The sequence below is a fragment of the Zalophus californianus genome, chromosome 16, assembly GCF_009762305.2.
Source record: "Zalophus californianus isolate mZalCal1 chromosome 16, mZalCal1.pri.v2, whole genome shotgun sequence".
Taxonomy (NCBI): domain Eukaryota; kingdom Metazoa; phylum Chordata; class Mammalia; order Carnivora; family Otariidae; genus Zalophus; species Zalophus californianus.
The window spans coordinates 37654990-37661685 of record NC_045610.1 but is presented as its reverse complement, the minus strand read 5'-3'; the positions used below and the strand labels follow the sequence as shown (position 1 = coordinate 37661685).

The 6696-nt window shown below is 54.0% G+C and overlaps 1 long non-coding RNA gene across 5 annotated transcripts in view; it reads right to left on the bottom strand.

Annotated features, from left to right (window-relative positions):
• The window catches only part of LOC113939764, a 30565-nt gene extending 23973 nt beyond the window's left edge, over nucleotides 1-6592 (bottom strand). For 4 of the 5 annotated variants that reach the window (XR_003525345.2, XR_004819701.1, XR_003525344.2 and 1 more), the window contains exon 1: nucleotides 5590-6489. This is a non-coding gene — a long non-coding RNA (uncharacterized LOC113939764). Of the gene's footprint in view, nucleotides 1-5589; nucleotides 6490-6523 lie in introns of those variants that run through there. The other variant, XR_004819703.1, reaches the window with a different exon arrangement.
• Nucleotides 6593-6696: the final 104 nt, after the last annotated feature.

Genomic DNA, 6696 nt, shown 5'->3' with positions numbered 1-6696 from the left:
CAGAGCACCTGGGTGGGACCTCGGGGCAGGGCCCAGCACAGGTGTTCCTGCTTCTGTGAGCCAGTTTTGCGGGAATCAAAGCTGGCGCACGCTCTGCCTGCAGACTCAAGGCACAGCAATGCCTTCCTTACGAGCGAGAGAGTTCCTCCGCTCAACTCCCCAGTCCTGGGAGGAAGGCTTTGGCCTTAGAACCTTTTAGCAAGAATTGTGGGAGGGAGAGAGCCAGAGGGCCCTTGGCTTTGTCACTCCCGGGAGGCTAGAGAGTCTGGAGAAAAGGCAGTTCCCTAAGGCCAAGATTCGTTTCCAGGGTGGAGAGCTGGGAGCCCAGCTTTCCCCGGACGAGGACTCCGACCACGGATTGTGTTTTTCTTCCGTCCCCCACCCCAGACAGGGCAGCCCAAGTGCAGCAGCTCTGAAATTTTGGTGGGGCTCTTGGGGGTGCGGGGGTGGGGGGCAGAGCTCTGAGGAGGACGTGGGTGCATGTGTTTAAACCTGGCGGGGCCAGAAGAGCATCTGGGCTGAAGGGCGAGGTGAGTCACAGAGAGAACAGTATGTGCTTTCTCCTTTTAACAACATGCCTCTTCACCTCCAAGGGACACAGCAAGGGTCGCTGCGCCATGCAGGAGTGGCCAGGCTTGGTTTTGAGCTCTCCACTCCCTCACTCTGTGTCCTCTGCCACTGGCGGCCTGCCTTGGCGAGCAAAAAGCTTTTCCTCAGAGCCAGTCCACCCTCACATCTAAAGAAATAAAAAGGTTATGATCTCAGATAGATCACAGGTTCTCTGCCCCCTGATCACTACACATAAGCCCTTTGGGGGAAACCAGACCTACAGCTGCATCTACCCTGGCACAGAAGCCTCTTGGCCAACTTCCATCAGTCCTCTATTTCATCGCTGCCCGGGCAGGGGGAAGACGTGAGGAGTGTCTCTCCCTCCCTCACGTGTGGGTTACGCAACTGGAAAAGTGTCTTGCTGTGTTCTGAACTGGGACTGATGGAGAGAAGGGGAATATTAGCACATTGCCCACTTTTTGCCACGTTTCCCCCCTTAGCTTTGCTCTTTGGCACAAAGAACGATCCTTTCCTGAGAGCTGATTCCAGTCATGTGCTTTTATGCTTCATGTACGGAAACTGACCCAACTCCTGGGCAACCTTTGGTAATGAGGGGGCCAGCCCCCAGCGAGCAGAACTGCCTATTGGCACTGGGGATTTCCTTTCTCCAGTGAGATACTCAGGTTCCAAGCTAGGCCTGACTACCTCTGCCTCCCATGGGGTGCCTGAGGCAGACAGGGAGTGGGAGAGTGCTGCCTGGTGTGGGTGATGGCATGAGCAAAGAAGGGAGACTGGTGGCAAGTGAGCCCTCCTCTGCCTTAATCCAGCCCTGGTTTACTGGAGAGTTGCGGGGCAGGGGGGGGGGACAGGGAGCTGTTGATGGTGTCATGCGGCCCCAGCTCACCCCAGGCCAGAGGCGTCTCCAGGACACCTCCTAGGCCCTGGTTGAAGATCTGGGAGCAGGCCACCCCCAGCAGCTCAAGAGTGGGGGCCATCCTGCCCAAGTTCCCTCCTCTGCCCCGCCCCATCCTCAGGGTCATCTGCCCCAAGGTCACCCCTCACTGCACCCTCCTGTCTGCTCAGTGATGCTCAACGTTGCGGCTCTTTGACCCCAGACACTAGGATTACAAGCCTGGAAGGAAAGGGGGCTGGGTTCCTCTTTTCTGAGATCCTCCCTCCTGAAGGCAATTCCAGGCAAAATACCTTTAAAAACAAACAAACAAACAAGGCAGCAAGTAGAGCTGAGACTTCCTTTAAACTCCTCAGTCCATCTTCACAATCACCTTCTGAGGGCCCTCTGAGGCCCCACACTTGAGTCTGACCAGACCCACCCGCAGCCTCTCAGGTCCCTGGACCCCATCAGGGGCTCGTGGCTGACGGAACGTGGCTGAGGTCTACACGGTGGTGGATTCCGGGGACCCTCACCCGGGGATTCACTGCCTTGGGAGACCTCTTGTGACCTGACCAAGGTCTTTGGGGCTAGGATGAAGTCACTAAAGGAACTGCAGTCATGTTGGGACAGGTGGCAGCTGGGTTTCCAAGCGGAAGAGGGCGAGGAAGGGGCAGGAAGTGAGCCTGGGAAGATGGACTACAGAACAGGGGTGGCTGAAAAGAAAGCCAACCACCGTGGGATAGGGCAGAGAATCACGGCTTGAGGAGGAGAGTCAAACACTGGCTCATCGCAGGCCTGGGTGAGAGGAAATGAGAAGTGGCCAAAAGCCAGGACTGACCAGGATTTCTTAAAGGAAACTAAGAAGCTGCCAGGTCATACTCCTTGGGTTCTGCCTGGGAACCCACCATCAGGCCCCCTCCCTCTGCCTGTGGCCCCAATTACCAAGGCAGCCAGGGCTGAGACTGAGACTGATGCCCTAATACCCCTCTCAGCCTTGGAAAGCCTAACATCCCTCCAGCCCGCAGAAACACTTGGCCCGGCCCCCACCAGGCCCCAAGGCCCACTCACCATGCCTGGCACCCAGGTACAGAGAAGCTTAACGAAGGCAGTTTATGCATAAACATTACAGAAGAGCATTTCCTGGCCAGGATTTTTGAGGAGCCAGAGACAGTAAGGGATGTGGTCCCTCCCAGGAAGGCACTTCTAACGAGGGCTGGGGCAGAAAACGAAAGGACGCATTTGGGAAGTGATCTGTGAGCCCACACAAGGGTCGTGAGAGGGGCTAACCCCACAACCACAGGCAGGCCCCTCGGGAAAGGGTCAGCCTCCTCCAGATCCCACTACGAGCCTCTGAGGTCCCGGCTCCCATCTGGGCCCCCCAACAACCACAGTACTCAGGGCTCAGGTAGCTGCTGGCAGAGCACCAAGTACCCCCCTTCTGTGTGTCCTGAATGCACCCCAAGGCTGGGCTCAGGAGTGCCTGAGCTTCGGGCCCCCAGCACACCTCTCTGGCCTGCCGTTGGCCTCCTGGAAGGCTACATTTCACTGGCATCATTACCATCCTCCTGGGCCTCCCTCCTCCCCCCATACTCCTTAATCCTCCCAGACCCTCTTCTCGGACATTCTCATCCTCCCCCATGGCTTCAGGTGCCACCTTGGGGGCCCAGTCTCATCAGCCTAGATCTCTCCCCTAAGCTCCAGACCTGATGATCAAACCTGGCCAAACATGCATGTCCCATAAACCCTTACACTCAACAGGTCTGATCATCTTCCTCTTTCCCCCAAATCTCCTCCTCCAACACGCCCCCACTTCAACAGCGCCACCCGTGACGCCTCAGATTATCCTGGTGCGACTCCAGCACCAGGCTCCCGGCTCCCGGCTTCTGCCATGTCTCTCGACGTCTCCCTGCCCCGGCCTCGCCCTCCCTGGCCCATCAGCCACTCTGTCACCAGAGCCAGGCTCCCAGTCACTAAGATCCAAGTGAAATACAATTAGATGAAAAGGTGACTTAAGAACATAAAGGCAAAAACATAGGAAGAAGGCAGGCAAGGCACAGTGCCCAACCTCACACACAGCCCTTTTGTTTCATACTGAGAAACCAGGGTGCCTCTTCTGTACGATGAAGCATTACCACACATTTTCTATTCACTTAAGACTCTCTCGAGAAAAGACTAATAATTTTACAAAGTCGGGGGAGGGAGGAGGGTGGCAAAGTGTTTAGGAAAAAGCAGTAACAATAAAACATTCCTGTCTCCCACGCAGACAAAACCCCTGGGGGGGGCTTCAGCGATAGCAGCAAAGGCTGGCCCCTCTCTCGTTTGCGCTGTGGGGCTGCTTTGTGATCCAGACACCAAATCCCACTAGGCAGAAAAGCATAACACAAGCCTACTTATTATTTTCAAGGCAGAAGGGAAAAATCTAAAAAGGCAACGAATTGCAAACTTCCTTGCTAATCGCCGAGGATGGGAGAGGCTGTCGGAATCTAGTACTTTTTCTCTCCATCTGGTCTTAAAAAAACAGAAATTAGATACTCTGGTTCAACAATAGCAAGGATTAAAAAAACAAAACAAACAAACAAACAAAAAACCCAGAATCATTGTCTAAAAGCCTGGCCCTTTCCACCTGTCAGATCATCCGCCCTCCCTATTAGGCCGGCCCGCTGCCCACCTTGCCATCTTGCTCTAGGAGAACCAAGCTGTTTGTTCCACATTTCCCTAACACACCGTGCCTTTACCCACATCGTTCCCTCTTCCTGGCATGCCCATTCCATTGTCCGTCTGGCAAACACTCAATAAGACAAATCAAATGTCTCCTCCCTTTCCGAAGGCTTTCTGGCCTTCTGACCCCTGGAGACCACTTTTTCATTTCTGCTCCCCTTTTCCTCATAGAAGCATCTGTTAAAGTACCTGTAACCCTTCAGCCTTCAGATCTGCTTCCCCTGTAGACTACAAACCCCTTGTGGGCAGGAAGCATGTCACCTTCTTCATCTTAGTATTCTCAGACCTAGCTCAGTGCCTGGTAAAAAAGAAGTCTTTAACAGGGGCGCCTGGGTGGCTCAGTCAGTTAAGCGTCTGCCTTCAGCTTAGGTCATGATCCCCGGGATCGAGCCCCATGTCGGGCTCCCTGCTCAGTGGGGAGCCTGCTTCTTCCTCTGCCTGCTGCTGTTTGTACTCTCTTTCTGACAAATAAATAGATAAAATCTTTTTTAAAAAAGTCTTTAACAAATGTCTATGGAATGAATAAATATCTAACTGAGCTTTTGGCTTTCAGGCAAACTATTCAAATGATCCTAGCATCCCAGGTCCAGGGTAGCATAGCCCAGGAGTGCTAAGAGTGTGGCCCCATGGGCGCCTGGGTGGCTCAGTCCTTAAGCGTCTGCCTTCGGCTCAGGTCATGATCCCAGGGTCCTGGGATCGAGTCCCACATCGGGCTCCCTGCTCGGCGGGAAGCCTGCTTCTCCTCTGACCCTCTCCCCTGCTTGTGTTCCTGCTCTCACTGTCTCTCTGTCAAATAAATAAATAAAATCTTAAAAAAAAAAAAAAAAGTGTGGCCCCATGAACAAATCATCTGTGTTGAAGGGCACTAATTATGCTTACACAGGTCCAAGTGCAGGGGCTTGGGAGGAGCCGAGAACAGCAATGTTCACATGTGGAAAGACAACCTCAACAAGAAAGCAAGTCCAGTCAACTCTCTCAGTCATGTTGATGGAGGAAAACGATGCAGCAAAAAAATTCCAACCAGTGGAGAATCCATAGATCAATATCATTAAGCCTTGAGACATGTATTATTTCATTGCAGCAAATTGGTCTTCCAGATTCCATTTGGCTCAAGCTACATCCATATAATAAAAGATGATAGGGCGCCTGGGTGGCTCAGATGGTTAAGCGTCTGCCTTCGGCTCAGGTCATGATCCCAGGGTCCTGGGATCGAGTCCCGCATCAGGCTCCCTGCTCCTTGGGAGCCTGCTTCTCCCTCTGCCTCTCTCTCTCTCTCTCTCTCTCTGTCTCTCATGAATAAATAAATAAAATCTTTAAAAAAAAAAAAAAAAAAAAAAAAAAAAAAAGATGATAGGTATCTAATGCAGGGCTTTATGAAGCTTAACACATGGTAATGTAGAGACCTGGGTAGGACAGGAAGTTCCCCTTACCTGGCACAGTCCTGGGGTGCCTGCCTAGATGGCTCTTGCAGCTCCCCTTCCTGATGTTGGTGGAAACCAGGACTACAGAGAGGACTTGACCCAAGGCTGCCCCAGCCAGGCCAAAGCCGGAATGGGCACTGGTAGGTTTTCCACGTCTCAGCCCTTTGTCCACAGCCTGCAAGTGGCTTTGCACAGCCACCTGCTCCCCTGGGCCCTCAGCTACGGCTGGCATTACCTAGGAACCAGACTCCAACTAACTAGGAAGGGCAAAATGTGAAGAAGGGGGAAACCCAGCTAAGATGAGGGAGGCCCAGGAGAGGTGGGGCAGTGGCAACCTTTCCATCTACCAGAACACTGGCTAGTGTGAACTCCGCTGCACCAGGAAAGGAGAAACCATGGGCAAAGGGAGCAGCACGCTCTGACCCCAGGGTTAAAGAAATGAGGCAGAGAGGAGTTCAGAGCTGCACAAGGAACATGGCTCTGGTCTGGGATGGCTTGAGCCCAAATTTCCCTTTCCCCCTTTCCATTCAGCACGCTTCCTTCCCACCCCACAGTCTCTTCCTGGTCCCGCTGCATCTCCCCCCACTCCCCCAACTCCAGAGAACCCCCGCCCATACACTCACTCACAATACACAACACCTATCCTGTGTGATCCACAACTCACTTCAACCTCTCCCCTCTCCAGCCCCAATTTCTTCCCCCAAACGGACTGCCCCTCCTTCTGTGTCTCCCCATCACCTTGCCTCAGAGTCTGGCCCCTAATTCCGTTTTCCATTTGTCCTTTCCCAGCCCACAGCTTCCCCCCTCCCCCCAGGGGGTACTTCCTGCACTAGGCTCGCCTCCAGGCACCTGCTAGGGGCCAGCCACTTAACATTGACCCCTCCCCTCAAGCCCCCAGCGACTCATTCCCCGCCCCCCGCCTGGGCGGCTGCAGTCCCTATACCTTTAACAAACCTCCACGTGCGTGTTAACGGCGGTGACAGCATTTCCTTGTCTCTCTGCTCCCGCCCCCGGAGGCGCCGCCCATTGGCCGCTGGGTTCCTCTGTTCTCGCTCTAATTGGCCTCGCTCCCGGACAGCTCCAACCAATGGCCTCTCCGCGCCTGTCTCCCTCCTC